This window comes from Taudactylus pleione, unplaced genomic scaffold (genome assembly GCF_031769625.1).
Source record: "Taudactylus pleione unplaced genomic scaffold, aTauple2 ptg000366l, whole genome shotgun sequence".
Taxonomy (NCBI): domain Eukaryota; kingdom Metazoa; phylum Chordata; class Amphibia; order Anura; family Myobatrachidae; genus Taudactylus; species Taudactylus pleione.
This window is the reverse complement of record NW_028284767.1, coordinates 2,810,456-2,831,762: the sequence shown is the minus strand read 5'-3', so window position 1 is coordinate 2,831,762 and position 21,307 is coordinate 2,810,456. Positions and strand designations below refer to the sequence as shown.

Genomic DNA, 21,307 nt, shown 5'->3' with positions numbered 1-21,307 from the left:
ATTGATTAATATTAATAAGTTAAGCATAAAAAAGTAAATCAAGAAATGGAAAGGACTTTTACAAATCAGTCATCCAAAATCCCAAAGGTTGATTGATTGACTAAATAATATAACTACAAATTAAAAAGAATTTAATACATTGATAAATGGAACAAATCATTAAAAACAAGAATCCAAATTATATCGATTGATTGACAACAGAGTATAACTATAACAATTTTTATAAATTGAACAAACCATTAAACAATGGGAATCCAAATGAGATTGATTGTCAAAGCATGCCATCAGATGGTGCTGGTCAGCGGCAGGGTACTGTGTAGTCTTTCTTCTCCTCCAGGCATCCAGCGGCATGGTGCAGGCAGCTGCAGCTCCCCTGGGTGGCATAAAGTTTAAAAAGCCAGTCCCTCCAATTGTGTCTTCACAGTAGGCACCTAATTCAAGCCCCTTTCTATATTAGGAAGTCCCTGGGAGCACTCCTGTGGCAAAGTATAGGCTCCCAAACCATACTCCAGCATTCCGAGAGATACCGTCTGTCTTTTTCTGACCTTGGCTTTGTTTGTGACCTGCTTCTGTCTCCTCCATGGTACTTCACTTGGTATTCTGGTTTTGACCTTGGCTATCCTCTGTGACCTGCATACATCTGCTCCCTGGTACCGTCTTGCCCGATAGGTTCTGCACTAGCTTGATGACCACGCTCTACATCTTCATCATACTCCACTCCATCCAGAGTAAACCAACACCTGTATTAGAAAACCTAATCTTACGGCCAGATGCAGCTACAGTAAGTCCAAATCACCTTGTGGGGGTCTCTGGTGAATAACGATGGCATATTACACTCTGCGCCTCAGTAATAGGTCTCACCAATCCCAAAATACAGGTTAGCATCCACTACCCATCTGTGAGTTGCGACATCGATTGATTAGTGTAAAGAATTTAACAATCAAAAACACTAAATTGGAGAAATATAAAAGAAAACACTACCAAAAAAAAGGCATCCAAAATCCCAATGAGGTTGATTGATTAACTGACTACAGAATATAACTATAAATTAAAAATAATTTGATAAGTGGCGCAAATCATTAAAAACCAAGAATCCAAATGTGATTGATTGATTGATTGACTGATTGATTGCAGAAAATAAGAATCCAAATTAGATTGATTGATTGATAGTAATTCATTGATTAGTGTTAATAATTTAACTATAAAAATAGTAAATCAGAGAAATGGAAAAGAAAACACTACCAAAAACAAGCATCCCAATAAGATTGATTCCTCGGGATTTAAGGCAAAGTAACAACCTAGTCAAATTGAATAATTATTATTTAATTTGATGATACTAGTCTGTATCTGCTGAAAAGCTGCAGGAAATGGGGCCTATACGCCTGGATGAGAAGCTGATGATGGATGGCATTGCAAGATACAAAATAACATGAACACCCCAGTAAAGTACAGTAATTTGTAGTACACTGCCTGTCAAACACAAACAATCTTGGCAAAGCCCATAATGAAAGTGGACCACAATGGAATTGTTTTGGGGCCTTCCACCCACCCTTATCTATTATATTAAAAAGAACATGCACTGTTTAACAAAGAAAGCACTTCAGCGACAGGGACTGCCACTTTTGTGGCTGAAGTGATTGGTTTGTTTGAGCACCCACGAAACAAGCTACCAATGGGCTTAAGGCAGCTAACATCATTGTTATTAATCATGTGTACAGTTGGAAGATATCATGATCTTCCTCACCCGCACCAGTGTTGTTAATATCACCATCACACATTATTAGCTCATTCCCACTGGAATCCATCGTTTGCTTGTTGTAAATTGGCAGCAAAGGTCTTCCTCATAGAATTTGTAGTTCCTTTTTAATGAAAATCAGTTTTTCCACATGTATAGGAAGCAGCCTCCTATGCTGATCACTCTCAAGGTTTGCTAAACACACTGGAGCGTGGGCAGCTTAAGTAAAGCAAAATTAGTTTGTATGAGGGGCTCCAAATTGCCCTTTTTCCTCTCAGTATTCAAAGGGACTGTGTGACAGGGATGCAGTCAGGAAGCCAACGGTCGAAATGTCGACCGCCGACTTCCCAACTGTCAAATCCTGGCAAGGTACTAATGACAGGTATCGAAATCCCATTGCCTGTCATTAGACCTACGCTGGGAGCCTGACGTCCGGCATATTGAATGAAGGTAAGCCGTGTGCCAGTTGTAGACAGCAGCAGGGGGAGGGTTAGGTTTTAGGGCTCCCAGGGGGACTTAGGGCTAGGCATCCCCCTGGGAGGGTTAGGTTTAGGCTATGGGAAGGGGGGGTTAGGGTTAGGCACCCCCAGGGGGAGGTTAGGGTTAGGCACCCCCTTGGGAGACTTAGGTTTAGGCTGCAGGGAAGGGGAGGTTAGGTTTAGGCACTTAGAAGGGGGTTAGGGTTAGGCACTAGGGGCAGGAGGTTATGATTAGGCACCCCTAAAGGAGGATTAGGGTAAGGGGTAAGGTTAGCAGTACTTACCTCAATTAGCGATTGGGATCTTCACCCCCGTCGGGCTTCCACTGTCGGCCGGCGGTATTACATACTGATTCCGTGTGACATGCTAATTTGTATATTGTTATTAAAATAATCCTTCACCATTCTATTGATGCTAACTGTATCAGATTGAGTCACGGTAGAGGTGTCAATATTTTTGGGCAATTCTTTTAAGGCTGACCAGGTGCCATTATGGTGTTTGTATGCTGAGTTAACTCATCCTCCTCACCAGTGGGTCTCTTGGGAAAGTTCATTTTTTTCTGGCAGAAGCATTTGCCAGAAAAACTGAAACAGAACACATCATCTAGTCATTGTTGTGATAATTATTTTGGGGTGTAGATGATGGGGGGGGGGGGGGAGACTACCACACACACACACACTGTCTCTTACAATAAAGGAGTATCCACTATGCAATATTATTTGCACTGATGACTAAGACACAGCCCACACTGGCAATTGTTTGCATGCACTTGGAGGAATAGGTCTCTGTGATTGTTTTGGGGTGCATACTAAGGGTGGGACACCATTGCATACGCAGTCGCTTACATTGGAAGGATAATACACTATGCAATTTTTTGGGAAATAATGTCTTTGTTTTTTAGACATAGACAACACTGACAATTGTTTGCATGCAGTTGGTGGAACAGGTCTCCGTGAGAATTTTTTTTGGGGTGCAGATTAAACACCACCACACACAGAACAGCAATATACGCTGCGTCACTCGTCTGAACAAACTTCTTGAAATACACAGTATAATTTTAAAATTCAATTATAAAAGACTGCAGTTTTTTTGTTTTAAACAGGAAATAAATATATACAGTATATACTGTATATTATATATATATATATATATATATATGTATAAAAGTGTGAAGAAACTGAAAACAAAGTGGTCTTCTTAGGATGCAGCAGCCTCAGGGCCTGATTCAGACCCGCTCGTAAGCGTCCACACGCTCGCTCTGAACGATGGTCGCACAACGGCGCATGCATATGGTTCGCAAATAGCATGCGAAAACCAGTCATTGCGGTCGGAAATCGTGCGCTCGTAAAACACAGAGGGGCTGCTATTTTGAGTGACAGAATGTGCCGTTTGTGGGTGGTAACAGGGGAAGGTGCTTGAAAACGGGGGAGTGGTTGTGCGAACGCAGGCGTGCCCAATGGTCAAAACGGCATTTAATGGGAGTGCATAAGTAGCAAAGGAGTGTCATCGATCACGTCACTTGGTTGTCTTTTAGCCTGAACTGCTCGCAGTGATTACGGGAAGTAATTCCTACCTCAAGCGCTGCGAGCAGTTCAGAGGCGTCCTCACACCGCAAAGAGCGAGCGCTCAATTTAAATATCCAGCCCCTTTTTGAGAGCGAGCGGCTGCAAATAGCATCCAGGTCTGAATCAGGCCCTCAGTACACACTGAAGAGTATTTTTTGGACAGATTGTATACTGCAGTGCAGGGCTGGATTAAGGCTTGTGTCGGCCCCAGTGCAATTAAATTGTGAGGGCCCCCTTAAGCCACACGTAGCCTCCCCCCTTCCCCTTAGCCACTCTGAGCCTACTGCCCTCCTACCCCAAAAGCCTATCGCTCCGCCGCTGACTTACCTGAGTGACGGCTGTGGTGGCGTGACCTCCCAGCAGAGCTGCTCCCTGGTCCTCTCATCGGCGTTGTGGATGTAATGTGTCACGTGGTGCTGGTGAGGGGACTCGGGAGCCACTCTGCACTGTATGCAGCGGCATTGAATGTGCTGCTGCATACAGTAACAGCGGATCACGGCAGTGAGTCTCAATCCAGGAACAGGTGCCACCGACCCTGTGTGGGGGCCCAGAGATGACTGCCCCTGTTGCCCCCCTTATTACGGCCCTGCTGCAGTGAGAAAAAAAGGGTTGCATGTTCACTTTAAGCAACAAAAACAATTAGTAGCAACACAGACAGTACCCTGTTTGTTTGCACTGCAGTGTGTGAGTGTGCAGTGTGTGTGACAAATGCACACACACTGAGTAACAAGTGACAATGATGCCTGCACTGCGATTACACTTCCCAGACACCTACTCCTGTCTCCAGACTTACCTGTTAGGGGCCCATTTATTAAAATCGAATTTACACTGCAATCTTGGCATGATATTAGCACCCATGATAGTATTGTAAGATGCAATAATAGCACCCAAATGAGCCCGTCCCAGGGTTATGCCGGGAGTAAAGTGACCGCATCAATAAGATGCAATAATATCAACCAAATGAGCCCGTCCCAGGGTTATGCCGGGAGTAAAGTGACTGCATCAGCGGTCGCTTCACTCCTGTGCCAGGGATACTGCGCATGCACGGTCTACTAACCACACATTTGCAGCCACCATAGCCGGTTCGGGGTTCCTCTGGAACCTGTCCCAGCAGTTTTTGTGATGTGTAGCCCATAGGCTACAATGGATTGCGCCATTCCGGAGCTTGGTAAATCTATTAGCATTGCATCCCCCATAGATACCTATGGGGGTTGCGGCTGTTGTCGGAAATGGAGGGACCGCAGCAGATATTGGAGATATCAGGGAGATAATAAATATTTGCAGGTATCCCCCTAAAATGGGTGTTTTCGGGAAACGGTGCAAGTATTTATTGATAAATAGACCCCATTTAACCTAAACTTAACTAACTCCTCCTCACCTATTTGCACCCAATGGTGCCCTGATGGCTTGCTAAAGCATTTTTTTCAGAAACAGTGCCTCACAGTGCACCAGGCCATGGTCCCACACCCTCTCCCTTTGCTCTCCTTTGTGAAATGGCACCTGACCAAGAGGGAGAGACTTTTATATGCAATCCAATACATGTGAGACCTGACGCTGGAAGTTATCAGGAAGACCTGAGCCGGGACTTGGATACACCCATTTCCCCTAAGTTCCGGTGTGTTTAGTTTGCAAGGAAACTGAACCACTTATCTTTACTTTTACAGAAACACAGTAAATTGAATCTAACCATAATTTCGCAAAAGGTTTTCTTTTACTTACAGTATATACTGTAGCAAGAAAGTGAACTAAAAGCAAATATGAGTATGTTGTTTATAAACAAGTCAATCAGGGTGGTTTCTAGAGCGGAGGGGGCCCGTGTGCAGTCTCCAACATGGGCCGCCATCCTCTCCGCCCGGCGGCCGGCAGTGCACTGAGCTGTGCGCGGCCAGCACCAGAGTTATAGACTCTGGGCACTAGAGTTTGCCCAGAGTCTATAGTGTATGCACAGGGAACCGGGAAAATGGCAAGCGCAAATGACAGAAAAATGGCCACCACGGTAATTTTGCAGTCATTTTACAGCACCGGACCCCCACGCTGACGTGTGATTCCGGAGAGGTAAGTAATATTATGGGTGCAGGGTGTGCAGTGCGGGGTGCCCCTGGACCTAGGGGTCCGTATTCAGGGCTGCAAGAGAAATCCTGGGCCCCGGTACAGCAACTTACCAGCCCCCCCCCCCTTAGCCATACGCAGCGTATGATGTTTCTATTGTCTATTGGAGGGGGAGACAGGACAAGATCTTCTTGGCTGCAGCACTGAGCAGCCAGATTAGTGTTTCAGGCGGGGCAGGGAGTCTGTGTGCACGTTCCCAAAAGTGGGTGTGGCTAACCAGGAAGGGCATGTCACAAGGACAATTCATCAGACTTGGGGGGCATGCCCAGCACTTACCAAGGTGCTGGGCTTCCCCCAAGCTCTTTCCTCATGGTATAAATATGCTGTGCACACGCATGGCTTCTATTAACCTGTCGGTGATCGGTCACTGCAACTTTTCCCACCAGTGGGACACTGCGGCCTGCTGGTGGGGAAGGCACAGGGCAGGCTGTTTTAGCGGGGCGCCGTTAAAATTCCAGGGCGCATTTTGTCCTATTAAAATCGGGCAGGGCACGGCGCCCCACTAAAACAGCCTAGTGGGAACATTACCGAATGCTATCGTCATGCTGTGCATCTCAGCCGTCATTGGATTGGTTGCATAGCGCATCCCCCAGGACCCCTAAATATATATATATATTAGGGGTGTGCACCGGCCACTTTTCGTGTTTTGTGTTTTGGTTTTGGATCTGGATCTTTCTTCGTGTTTTGGATCTGGATTGGTTTTGCCAAAACCACCCTTCCGTGTTTTGGGTTCTGGGTTTTGTGTTTTGGATCTGTATTTTTTTGAAAAAAAGCATAAAAACAGCTAAAATCACAGAATTTGTAGGTTTTTCTGCTCCTATGCTATTATTAACCTCAATAACCTTAATTTCCACTCATTTCCAGTCTATTCTGAATACCTCACACCTCACAATACTGTTTTTATGTCCAAAAGGTTGCACCGAGGTAGCTGGATGACTATGCTAAGCGACACGAGTGGGCGGCACAAACACGTGACCCATCTAGGCGTGAAACTGCAGTGGCAGACAGGATGGCAGTTTGAAAAACTAGGCCCCAAACTGTACATAATGCAAAGAAAAAAAAGAGGTGCAAGATGGAATTGTCCTTGGGCCCTCCCACCCACCCTTATGTTGTATAAACAGGACATGCACACTTTAACAAACCAATCATTTCAGCGCCAGGGTCTGCCACACGACTGTGGCTGAAATGATTGGTTCGTTTGGGCCCCCACAAAACAAGCTGGCAATTAATCTGTCCCTGCACAAACTGGCTCTACGGAGGCAAGATGTCATCCTCCTCATCCACCGATTCCTCACCCTCTTCAGTGTGTACATCCTCATCCTCACAAAGTATTAACTCGTCCCCACTTGAATCCACCACCACAGGTCCCTCTGTACCTTCTGGAGGCTGGTCTCCCTGGAAGAGCTGATAATTCATTTTGATGAACATCATCTTCTCCACATTCTGTGGAAGCAACCTCCTACGCCTTTCGCTGACAAGGTTCCCGGCTGCACTAAACACTCTTTCGGAGTACACACTGGAGGGGGGGCAACTCAGGTAAAATAGAGCCAGTTTGTACAGGGGCCTCCAAATTGCCTCTTTTTCCTGCCAGTACAGGTATGGACTGTCTGCCATGCCTACTTGGATGCTGTCACCGATGTAATCCTCCACCATTCTGTCAATGGTGACAGTATCATATGCAGTGACAGTAGACATGTCAGAAATTGTTGCCAGGTCCTTCAGTCCGGACCAGATGTCCAAACTTGGTCCTGCCTGCCCTGCATCACCGCCAGCGGGTTGCTTAGGATACCTAAGTTTTTTCCTGGCAGCCCCAGTTGCAGGAGAAAATGAAGAAGGAGCCGTTGACGTGTCACGTTCCGCTTCAGCTGACAGTGTGTTCACCAGCAGGTCTTTGCACCTCTGCAGGCTTGTGTCGGCCGGAAAGAGAGACACCACATAGGCTTTAAACCTAGGATCGAGCACGGTGGCCAAAACGTAGTGGTCTGATTTCAACAGATTGACCACCCTGGAATCCTGGCAAAGCGAATGAAGGGCTTCATCCACAAGTCCCACATGCCGAGCGGAATCGCTCCGTCTTAGCTCCTCCTTCACTTTCTCCAGCTGCTTCTGCAAAAGCCTGATGAGGGGAATGACCTGACTCAAGCTGGCAGTGTCTGAACTGACTTCACGTGTGGCAAGTTCGAAGGGCTGGAGAACCTTGCACAACACGGAAATCATTCTCCACTGCGCTTGAGTCAGGTGCATACCCCCTCCTTTGCCTATGTCATAGGTGGATGTATAGGCTTGTATGGCCTTTTGCTGCTCCTCCATCCTCTGAAGCATATAGAGGGTTGAGTTCCACCGCGTCACAACCTCTTGCTTCAGGTGATGGCGGGGCAGGTTCAAGAGTGTTTGCTGGCGCTCCAGTCTTCGGCACGCAGTCGCTGAATGGCGAAAGTGGCCAGAAATTTTTCGGGCCACCCAAAGCGTCTCCTGCACGCCCCTGTCGCTTTTCAGAAAATTCTGCACCACCAAGTTTATTGTGTGAGCAAAACATGGGACATGCTGGAATTTGCCCAGATGTAATGCCCGCACAATATTGGTGGCGTTGTCAGATATCACAAATCCCCAGGAGAGTCTAAGTGGGGTAAGCCACTGGGCGATGATTTCCCTCAGTTTCTCTAAGAGGTTGTCGGCGGTGTGCCTCTTACTGAAACCGGTGATACACAGCGTAGCCTGCCTTGTAACGAGCTGGCATTTCTGAGATGCTGCTACTGGTGACGCTGCTGCTGTTGCTGCGTAAGGTGATACATCTACCCAGTGGGCTGTCACAGTCATATAGTCCTTAGTCTGCCCTGTTCCACTTGTCCACATGTCCGTGGTTAAGTGGACATTGTGTACAACGGCATTTTTCAGGACACTGAGGACACTTTTTCTGACGTTTCTGTACAGTCTCGGTATCGCCTGCCTAGTGAAGTGGAATCTAGACGGGATTTGGAACCGGGGACACACTACCTCCATCAATTGTCTAAATCCCACTGCACTAATGGCGGATACCGGACGCACGTCTAACACCAACATAGCAGTCAAGGCCTCAGTTATACGTTTTGCTTCAGGATGACTGCTGTCGTACTTCATCCTCCTCGCTAAGGACTGTTGGAGGGTCAATTGTTTAGTAAAAGTAGTGGTGTTCCTACTTCCTCTCTGGGATGATGAACGACTCCCAGCAGCAGCAACAGCAGCAGCGGCAGCAGTAGGCGTAGCAATGCAGGATCCTCCAGAGGAATCCCGGATAGGAGAGTCAGTCATGCCAGTGACATGGCCTGCAGGACTACTTCCGATCCTAACTAAGGAGGAAATTGACGAGGAGGGAGTTGACGGTGTGGTTTGCAGGCGCTTGGATACAACAGGACAACGGGATTTAGGTGTCCCTGGACTGCTTACGGTCTTAGCCAAAGTTTCTGAACTTGACAGTAACTTTTTATGAACGCGCTGCAGGTGCCGTATAAGGGAGGATGTTCCTAGGTGGTTGACGTCCCTACCTCTACTTATTTCACCTTTACATATGGTACATATGGCAAGACAGTTGTTGTCCGGATTTGGATAGAAATATTGCCAGACCAAAGAGGTGGAATGTTTGGTCTTCTGCCCAGGCATGACCGTGATGGGCTTTTTCATCCCACGGACAACAACTGTCTCCCCCGGAGCCTGATTTAAACAAACCACATCACCATCAGAATCCTCCTCGCCAACTTCCTCCTCAGCGCCAGCTACACCAGTATCCTCATCCTGTTGTACTTCAACAGTGACATCTTCAATTTGCATATCAGCAAGTGGACTGTGGGTGCTCCTTTCAGCACTTGCAGGGGGCGTGCAAATGGTGGAAAGAGCCACCTCTTCCCGTCCAGTGCTGGGAAGGTCAGGCATCGCAACCACCACCACACTTGGACTCTCCTTGGGGATTTGTGATATCTTCTTAGAAAGCACAGTTCTTCGCTGTGCTTTTGCCAGCTTAACTCTTTTGATTTTTTTAGTGGGAGGAGGGCTTCCATCGTCATGTGAAGCTGAACCACTAGTCATGAACATACTAGGGATCGACCTTAGCCGTTCCTTGCCTCTCCGTGTCGTAAATGGCATATTGGCAAGTTTACGTTTCTCTTCAGCTGATTTAAATGTCTTTTTCAAGGTCATTTTCCTGAACTTTGCCATTTGGGATTGTATGTGCCCTCTACTATGACATTGGGCATCGGCCTTGGCAGACGACGTTGATGGCATGTTATCGTCTATGTCATGACTAGTGGCAGCAGCTTCAGCACTAGGAGGAAGTGGTTCTTGATCTTTCTCTATTTTATTTTTATCGGAGAAAGTTTGGTCCTCCATTTATGTTATATCGATTTGATATATACGTGCGGCTAAACACAGAAAATAATTTTTTTTGGGGTTTGGACTGGAGTGTACTTTGTGGGTTACAGCACCCTTTAACGGTCAAGCCAGCCGGCCCTTTACTTATGACACAGGCGCACGCTTGGCACTACTTTGTTGATGCACGTGCGGCTACTGCGCACACAATTCACAAACACAGAAAATAATTTTTTTTTGGTTTGGACTGGAGTGTACTTTCGGGGGTTACAGCACCCTTTAACGGTCAAGCCAGCCGGCCCTTTACTTATGACACAGGCGCACGCTTGGCACTACTTTGTTGATGCACGTGCTGCTACTGCGCACACAATTCACAAACACAGAAAATAATTTTTTTTTGGTTTGGACTGGAGTGTACTTTCGGGGGTTACAGCACCCTTTAACGGTCAAGCCAGCCGGCCCTTTACTTATGACACAGGCGCACGCTTGGCACTACTTTGTTGATGCACGTGCGGCTACTGCGCACACAATTCACAAACACAGAAAATAATTTTTTTGGGGGTTTGGACTGGAGTGTACTTTGTGGGTTACAGCACCCTTTAACGGTCAAGCCAGCCGGCCCTTTACTTATGACACAGGCGCACGCTTGGCACTACTTTGTTGATGCACGTGCGGCTACTGCGCACACAATTCACAAACACAGAAAATAATTTTTTTTTGGTTTGGACTGGAGTGTACTTTCGGGGGTTACAGCACCCTTTAATGGTCAAGCCAGCCGGCCCTTTACTTATGACACAGGCGCACGCTTGGCACTACTTTGTTGATGCACGTGCGGCTACTGCGCACACAATTCACAAACACAGAAAATAATTTTTTTTTGGTTTGGACTGGAGTGTACTTTCGGGGGTTACAGCACCCTTTAACGGTCAAGCCAGCCGGCCCTTTACTTATGACACAGGCGCACGCTTGGCACTACTTTGTTGATGTACGTGCGGCTACTGCGCACACAATTCACAAACACAGAAAATAATTTTTTTTTGGTTTGGACTGGAGTGTACTTTCGGGGGTTACAGCACCCTTTAACGGTCAAGCCAGCCGGCCCTTTACTTATGACACAGGCGCACGCTTGGCACTACTTTGTTGATGCACGTGCGGCTACTGCGCACACAATTCACAAACACAGAAAATAATTTTTTTTTTTGGTTTGGACTGGAGTGTACTTTCGGGGGTTACAGCACCCTTAACGGTCAAGCCAGCCGGCCCTTTACTTATGACACAGGCGCACGCTTGGCACTACTGTGTTGATGCACGTGCGGCTACTGCGCACACAATTCACAAACACAGAAAATAATTTTTTTTTTGGTTTGGACTGGAGTGTACTTTCGGGGGTTACAGCACCCTTAACGGTCAAGCCAGCCGGCCCTTTACTTATGACACAGGCGCACGCTTGGCACTACTTTGTTGATGCACGTGCGGCTACTGTGCACACAATTCACAAACACAGAAAATAATTTTTTTTTTGGTTTGGACTGGAGTGTACTTTCGGGGGTTACAGCACCCTTAACGGTCAAGCCAGCCGGCCCTTTACTTATGACACAGGCGCACGCTTGGCACTACTTTGTTGATGCACGTGCGGCTACTGCGCACACAATTCACAAACACAGAAAATAATTTTTTTTTGGTTTGGACTGGAGTGTACTTTCGGGGGTTACAGCACCCTTTAACGGTCAAGCCAGCCGGCCCTTTACTTATGACACAGGCGCACGCTTGGCACTACTTTGTTGATGCACGTGCGGCTACTGCGCACACAATTCACAAACACAGAAAATATATTATATTTTTAGCACTTGGGGGGAGCACCCCTGATGGACAGAGCACCCCCTGGACAACACTACAGCACCTCTTTAGGACTGGGACACTGCACAGGACTTTGGAGTGGACACAGCCCCTATGGAGAACTCACTGCACAACACAGTCCAGCCAGCCCCTATGGACTTTGAAGTAGTGGACACAGCCCCTATTAACAACAGCAGCACAGCACAACACAGCCAGCCCCTATGGACTTTGAAGTAGTGGACAACAGCAGCACTACACTACACTACACTACACAGCCCTAACTCCCACCCTCCCTCTTCACTGTCCACAGCCGAGTGAGAAAATGGCGCCGACGTGGGTACCTTATATAGGATCCAAAACCCGCGAGACTCGGAAGGCGGGAAGATGACGTTTTGCCTCGATTTCAGAATCCGAGTCAGGCGGGAAAAGTCGAGCCTGACTCGGATCGGACTCGGATCGGGGGGGCTCGGGGGGGTTCGGATTTCAGAAATCCGAACCCGCTCACCCCTAATATATATATATATATATATATATATATGCACATATATAAGACATGGGCGGCACTCTGGGAAAAATTGCATATATTTGAACAATAAAGTTTCAGAGCCCCACCGGATCTTTTTTCAAGGTACATATATGCGAGTCCTGGAGTGCCGCCAGTGTCTTTCTTACGAGGGACTAGTGTTTCTATATTTATGGCTGGGAAAGGCACCAGGGCATCTGGTTACCACTTGGACCTTTGAGTTCTGGTTCTATACAGTGGTGTATATATAATAGGGATGTGCAGGCTCGGATAGGTTCGAGTTTGCACGTTGAGTTCGGATTTTTCCCTCCAAAAAATCGGAACTCAGAAAGAGGCTAAACGTCATCTTACATGGACGAACATCATCATTCCTGGATAAAAAGTTCAGGAATGATGATGTTCGTCCATGTAAGATGACGTTTAGCCTCTTACTGAGTTCCGTTTTTTTGGGAGGGAAAAATCCAAACTCAACGTGCAAACTCGAACCTATCCGGGCCTGCACATCCCTAATATTATATATATATATATATATATATATATATATATATATATATAAAAACACACCTGTATACAAACGCTAATACACATATTTGCACACACACACACACATATATATATATATTTATATTACACACATTTAAATTTACCTATCAATTTGTATGATATATATATATATATATATATAATACACTAAAGAATGAATACATTATATTTATAAAATAAAAATATAGTAACTGCAGCACCCCCGTGTCAAAGGCACTCACAGTCACTGCTGTCAGCGGGGCACTCCTCAGCTCTTCCCTTCCCTCCATGACACTGCTGACACCTTCCTGTTGTCCCTCCTACTAGTCCCCGCCCGCCTTCCAGAGTCTGCTGTAGAGTGAGAGAGCCGTGTGAGATGATGTCATCATCATCATCTCGCGAGACCTTTGGCTCCGCAATGGCGCGGCAGCTAGGACTAGGAGTGAGTGCACAGTCAAGGAGTCCGGCGTCCAAGACCCCCCCTTCCCCACTAACACCCCCACCCGAACGAACTGCCGCCCCCCACGGCGGAGGTCTAATAAAGGTTTTTTTTTTATATATATAAAAATACAAAAATGGCAAAGCAGTTACTATTGTGCTGCGGACCGGGGCCCCTGACATGGCCGGGCCCGGGTAATCAGTACCTGCTCACCACCCCTCTCGGTGCCCCTGCCCGTGTTCCCCGCGCACCCTGCACCCATTATAGATACGCCCCTGAAGTCAATATATTTTGTGCTTCTTACTTAAATCCACCTTTCCAAAGAGCATTATTCTACACATAGGTTGTCACTATAAAATCACATGAAAATGGGTAGCATGGATGATGAAATGTTTAGTATTACTGCCTCACAGCACTAAGGTCTTGGGTCGATTCCCACCCTATTTGTGTGGAGTTTGTATGTTCTTCCAGTGCTTGCATGGGTTTGCTCCAGATGCCCCACTTCATACTTGCCTACTCTCCCGGGAGTCGCGGGAGGCTCCTGATTTTTTGGGTAAATCCCCCACACCCCCGGAATAGTAGGCAGATCTCCCGCATCCTGCCCACTTCCTAGTGAAGTGGGCAGGATGGGGAGATTTTCCGTGAAATTTGCGAGTCCGTAGGGAAAGGGGAATCGCGTTGTTTAGCCCCGCCCCCTCTGTGAAAACACGCGAATCGCGGGGGGTTTCATGTAAAGGGGGCAGGGCCAAAAGCTAGCAATAGTCTGGCCCCGCCGCCCCGAAGCAGAGAGAAGATGGTCCTCTCCGCCTGCTCCTGGAATGGAGTGAAAGAAAGTCGGTAAGTATGCCCATTCCTCCCATAATCCAAAAACATACTGGAAGGTTTACTGACTTCTGTCAAAAAATAACACTAGTATGTATGTGTGTGTACATGTGGTAGGAAAATAGGGCCTGATTCTGATGTAGATGGTATTGCACAGTCGCAGGGAAGCGAACTAAAAAGCAAATGCATCAGGAGGTGTCTGTAGGAAATAGATGCCTCATGCATGCATCTGCAATCCGAGTTCTGCAACCCACGAAGTCGCAGACCCTGGGTTCAGCACACCTACAAAATGGGGACGACATTCCCCCATTGTAGTCACAACCCGGCTTTATAATGCCGGTAATCTCAGCACTATATAGTGGGGGTGTGTGGCCAAGATGATATAATCATGCCGACATGCCCCATGAACTGCCCACCTATGCTACACCACCACTACCCATTTTCCCACTGTGCCAACCTGGCTCCCCCTTCCGCAGGCTGTAACCAATGGTGACATCTAAGGATGCACCAATCAGTATTACTACATGTACAGATGCTGAAAGTGGGTGCCTTAGTTCTTGCACATTCAGCTGCATGGATATATATTAGGGAAAGAGGTTTTGCAGCAGCATTTGCATAAAGTCACAGACAAGTCACTAACCGGCAATAGATGCTATTGCGTTCAACTCAGAATCAGGTCCATATTATCATTTGCTTCTAGAGGACATAGCTAATTTTACTCCTGGTACGGAAAGGATATCAGAATATTCTATATCTAAGGTTTCTGTCCTTTTTTCCATTTAGTTAATTAGAATTTCTGTTAGTTTTTCATATATTAACTTATCATCTTAAGACAACTGACCTACTTTACGCAGAAAACTAAATAATGCATCAAGGATCTTCCAAAGGACAGAAATGGTGTGAGAACAGAATAATGCAAAGTCATGGCTGGCAGTCATATCTCTACGTAGATCCGTGGATGAGTGACCTTTGCCTGCTGCTGAACTACAGAACAACGTTTTATTGGTTTAATGTTTAAACTTCTTCCTCACTTGTTTTTATATTTTTAAGAATCTGTTAAATGATTTAGTGCATATCACTATCTCACCTAATAGAATACAAAATCTACAAACATAAGTAAGTGAAGAATAAGTAGTTTCTTGTTATTTAGGGGCATATTAATTAATACATGTGATTTATCCCTGAACATAAGAATTCCTTATCGCTGCAATTCGGAGCAATACTAAGAATTCCTGATCACCGCAATACGGTCCAATAAGGAATCCTTATTCACTTGAATGTACTATCACTGGGTACCCGAGACAGGGGCTCCGATAAGAGCCCGCTCCAGTGATCAGTAGAAGCAGAGGTCAGCGATTCTTTTGATCCTTCTCCTAAAAACTCTATGGAGTGTAGCCCATAGGCTACAATGGGCTAAAGTCATTTAAAGATTGCGTTAGCTGCCGTGGCCAAGCTCCGGAATGCACTTGTCTGACTTGGGAGAAAACGTATAGAATTATTATATACTGTAGATATCATTTTCCCACTTCCTGACATTCTGTTATACGTGGGCTGATTGAAAAGTAATGAGACTATCTCTGTTTTTCTGTCCTATAGGTAGACGTGGCAACACTATGCTGGTTATTGTGAAGCTCATACATCGATGTGTCTGAACCTGCAGTTGGACTGCCGTAGTCTTCTTTGTTTGGTCACAGAGAGTGGAAGATCTTCGTATGTTTCATCAAGGCGGATGAGGAAAACGTGTCTGTGAGATTACATCAGAGATGTGTGATTGACTTTGTGTTAAACATGAAAAAAGCGGAAATGAAACTCATGAAATGTTATGGCAAGCATGCAGTGGAGAAACAATTAGCAGTTCTGCAGTATTTTGGTTGTGGAAGCAATTCAAAGAGGGTAATACGTGAGTGACTGACAAAGTGCATTCTGGGAGACCATCCACCACGGTTACACATGTGAACATTGGAGAAGTTGTACAATGACAGAAGGTTAACTTTACGCAAACTTTCGTCTTCACTTCGCATCTCTTTCAACGGGTTCAGCATATTGTGACAAAGGAACTGAAAATGCATTTCATGTGTTCCGGGTGGGTCCCCAAAAATCTCACAGAAGAGCAGATACGATGATGAGTTGAATCGTGCAAGAACACCATTCGAATGTCAGAGAGGATACCTGGTTTCCTGACATCGACTGTGACGTGTGACGAATCGTGGATTCGTCATTATGATCTGGAATCCAAACAATCCTGTGTATGGGAACACGCAAATTTGCCTCCGCCCAAATTCTATGTGATTCCTTTGGCATGTAAAGTCATGCTTCTGCTATTCTTTGATTTGATCCTACAGCACTGGGTTCCCCGTGCACAGACAATTAATGATGACTACTATGCAAACGTCCTAAAAACCCATTTGGTGGAGCCATGAGGAAGAAAAGACCACATTTGCTGAAGAAACAGTGTTTTTTGCTCCAAGACAATGCCCAACCACATGTTGCTGCTGTTGCATTGGCAGCACTGGCTGAAATTAGTGGGACAGCACTGGAACACCCTACATATAGCCTGGACTTAGCGCCCTTTAATTCCTGGGTATTCCCAACCCTGAAAAAACAAATGCCCTGAAAGAAGTTCTCAGCAGATGATGAAGTAAAAAATGCCACAGCTGCCACAAAACAGTCTACTGCAAGTCTTTGAATCATTGTTTAAATGCTGCAAAAAATGTATTGAATGTGAAGGACTCTACTTTGAAAAAAAAAATGTCCAGATCCTGTGGAGTCATCTGATTCTGAATAAAAAAAATCAGTCTCATTACTTCTCAGTCAGCCCTTGTATATCTTAGCTTTCACCGAATTGTTTCTTTAGGAATTTCCAAAAAAAAAAAAAAAATTTAAATTCCAGGCAAGTAATGTAAATTCCAGGCAAGTACTGCAGTCGCGTACACAGTTCTATAGAACAGTAAGTGAAATTAGCCTTGATCAATCACTTCACCATCTCATTTCAACAGAATGAATCTATGTATCTATCTATCTATCTATTGTTCTTTAACTATGTAACTTAATAATAATTATCATATGCATATCACAAAAATGTATCCTTCATGTTACAGGACAATAACGAGTAAAAAGCTAGACCAGAATTAAAAGACGTGTGTCACAAATGATATAAAGTACACTAATAGTAGTTTGATATATATATATATATATATATATATATATTATATATGTGGAAAGATTTCAAATATTACAGCACTCTTTTCTCTCCAGTTAAATTCTACAGTATTTGCAGAGGTGCAAGTTTGCAGACATGAAATATAAAGAATACATATATTTCAGAGTTGTTCTGCTTCTTACCTTAAAAGCTGTTTTCCGACAGCTAAAACAGAAACTACAGTAAGAGAGCACAGCTGGAGCAAAAGCAATGCTGGTTTAGGTAAATATGGGAAGACTTTTACAGATCATTATATAGGAGTTGTATTACCATAGGAAGGGTTTAAGGTCACTGCATTCTCATTGGTAGTTCTCCCTCTGATAGAAACTCCCTCTGAGGTTACAAAGTATGCATGACATCATTATCAGCACTACACAGTCTTGAAGAGAAACATTTCTCTAGCACTAAAATGAGCCTCTGTGTTTAGACTGTGGGCCTGATTCAGCAAGGATCGCACGTGCAAAAACGCAGGCACCCAGTCGATTGTTGAGGTCTGTGCATGCGTATGTATCGCAGTGCGCAAAACAGCCACTGCGATCGGAACTGCAATCACAGTGACTACGCAGACCCATCACAGAGTGACAGGCAGGATGTACCGTTTAGGGTGGTGACGGAGTGGTGGTTGGAGAAACGCAGGCGTGCCAGTGAGTTTCAACGCTGTTACATTGGTTTGCATAATTAAGCCCTTGCGACGGCATACACAGCCTGAGCACTAGATACCGACAGGAAGCTTAGCAGTTTGTGAGTGAGGTCTGACCTGATTTAATTATGGGTGAGGCTCTGATGGTACTAGATTGTACTGATGTTTTTGCAGACTTGCAAGGTATTATGGATGTAAGTAAAGGGAAGTGGGCGTCTTTATGTTGTGCAGCGGTGGCATTGTGATCTCAGTCATTTGCATAATTTTGCAGCAGAACTGCGTAGCTAATAAAATGAAAATATTTTCTATCCTCCCTATCCCACTACACAGTGGACTGTGGTGCAGGGACCCATGGCCGCCTGCATCTCCTATAGTGCACAGCGGGAGGAGAGCGGAGCTGATGGCGCTGGGCACTGGAGCAGGGATTCAGGTAAGTGTGGCTTTTTTTTTGTGTGTGTGTGTTTGTCTTATATATGTAGGGGAGGCCACTACTGGGGGCACTGTATATGGGGCACTACTGGAGGCATTGTATAATGGGCACTACTGGGAGCACTGCACAGGGTAGACCGCTACTGGGGGCACTGCATAGGAGGGACCACTACTGGAGGCACTGCATAGGGAGGACTATTACTGGGGGCATTACATAGGGGGACCACATCTGGGGGCGCTGTATAAGGGGCACTACTGGGAGCACTGCATAGGGGGTCCACTACTGGGGGGCACTGTATATGGGGCACTACTGAGGGTACTGTACAAGGGCCACTACTGGGGGCACTGCAGAGGGGGACCACTACTGGTGGTACTGCATAGGGGGGCCCAAAGCATATTCTTGCACCTGGGCCCACCACTCTCTAGTTCCGCCACTGCCACTTCATTTCTTTCCCTCTGTGCCTCTCTGTCTCTATCTGTTTTGCTGTTTTCTCACCTCTACCTCTATGTTTCTGTCTCTCTTTGAAAGCTAAAATCTACAGTGCTGGACAGTGAGTATAACAAACAGACATAAAATATATCACAAATAAGCAAAATCTTACATAAAATCAGAACAGGTCTTGCCATTAGTGTTGTGTAAGTACTGGCTGATTCTAAATCTATTGTGGCTGTTTCTAAGGCTGCAGTGGCTTTTTTAGTGCCTCCTATCAAGCCTTTAAAATGCTATTTATCCTTGTGCTACTTTTGCCTTCCGGCATCCTTCTTCTATTGACACTTTTGCATCACAAGGGGGGTATCCACTTAGCGATTTAACCAAGCAATTGCACGATAACAACGTCGTTATCGTGCAATCGCTTGCAAATCGCGCAAGCATCGTGCATGCATCGGGCATGTTTTGGTCAGAAGCGACCAGCGATGCGTGTGCCCGCTGGTTGCTTCCGACATCCGACATCGCCCGTACATGCTGGTCAAGCTGACAATCTTGTAAGGTTCAGCATGTGTGGGGATGAGGGATGTGCCTGGACTGAACGAGTGAACTTTCAGTCTAGGCACATTACTAGATATACAAACGAGAGCACGATTGTAATGTCGTAATCGTGCTCTTGTTTGTATATCTATAAGTGGATATCCGCCTTAACAAGACACTTTAAAAAAAAATACTGTAAAATTAAAAAAAAAATACTGTAAAATTACACTTACCACATTTAGGGCCTAATGCATTACCGATCAAAACTGCGATTACGCACGCAAGTGGCCGATTGTGGCATTCTGCAAAGCATATGCATCGCAGTGCGTGTGCGACAACCAGCCACTGCAATCGAGACTGCGATCGCAGTGACTACGCAGACCCATCGCAGAGTGATTGACTGGAAGTGCCGTTTGTGAGAGGTGGCGGGGGAGTGGTTGGCGAAACGCATGCGCGCCAGTGCTTTTGAATGCCGTTGCATAGGTGTGCATATATTATCCACTACGATGCCATGCGCAGTTTGAGTAGTCATAGATTGCGACGATATTAGAAATTCCTGAGTAAGGTCAGAGCTTGTACAAGTGTGTGTGAGGCTGCGATGGTACTCAATGTTACCAATGGTTTCACAGTCTTGCTAAGTATTATGGATGTGTGTGAGGTAAAGTGAGCGTCCTTATGTTGTGCTGTGATGGCATAGCGATCGCAGTGGATTAGCATACTATCGCAGTGAGACTGTGTGCATAATCGCTATTGCAATTGCAGTTGTGATCCGTAATGGAACAGGCCTTCAGTTAGCAATAATCTAACTTTTTTATGCATTACCATTTACTGAACAACCTTTATAGAATACTTTTGCTACAATTTCCCGCATGTAGGTTCATTTCATAGTAGAATTTCTTCCATCTTTCAGAATAAAAAAAAGTTTAAATTAGAGATGTGTGGTTTGGTTTTGCCGAAAACCAAACACACCTAAACTTTGGGGTTCTAAGTCAAATCAAGTTCTTGCTCGCATCACTTTTGGGGTTCCAAGTAGATCAGAGTATCGGCTCAGGTCTGCTGTAAGATCAGAATTCAGGCCCGCTCGCTAGGATGCGAACGCTCGTAGCTGACCAATATTTGCGATCTGCGCATCACAATGTGCGTGCGCTTAACCACTGTGAAGCATTCGCTCGCTGCGCATAGACAGCCCAGCAGAGTGACAGGAGAGGCTGTTTGTGGGTGGTGACAGGAGCAGACCTCTAGGATCGGGGGAGTGGAGGTGCGAAAGCAGACATGCCTGAGTGTTGCAACGCCGTTTCAGAAGCGTGCATAATTAAAAGGCAGCATCACAGTACACATCACTTGGTGGGATTTCACACTGAAGTGATCGCAGTGCTTGCGGCAGGATATAGTCAACCTCATGCGCTGCGATAGCATCCGATGGTGCTTGATGTACCAATGTTTTCTTGCACTTCCTGAGATTACGTGTACAGGTGGCCGTCTTATGAATGGCTGGTGGGCATCTGCATACACAAAGTGATCACACTTCAAGAAATAGTGGGCGTGCTAATGCCTTGCCGTGCAATCGCCTGCCTTGCTGGGCGTGCGCTGGATTTGCAAATGCAGACTGCAAGCGAATGCATCTAGCAAGCGGGTCTGAATGAGCTTCTCACATTTAAAAAACAAATGTTGGGTTTTGGTGTGCATATACACAGGTCCAAATTA

General features: G+C 45.8%; 1 protein-coding gene across 2 annotated transcripts in view; it reads right to left on the bottom strand.

Annotated features, from left to right (window-relative positions):
* LOC148508424 (sulfotransferase 2B1-like) overlaps positions 1 to 17,784 on the bottom strand; it is a 128,698-nt gene extending 110,914 nt beyond the window's left edge. For both annotated transcript variants that reach the window (XM_088444471.1, XM_088444472.1), the window contains exon 1: positions 17,711 to 17,784. The gene's annotated coding sequence lies outside the window, so the exon portion shown is untranslated. The remainder of the gene's footprint in view (positions 1 to 17,710) is intronic.
* Between the last annotated feature and the right edge of the window lie 3,523 nt (positions 17,785 to 21,307).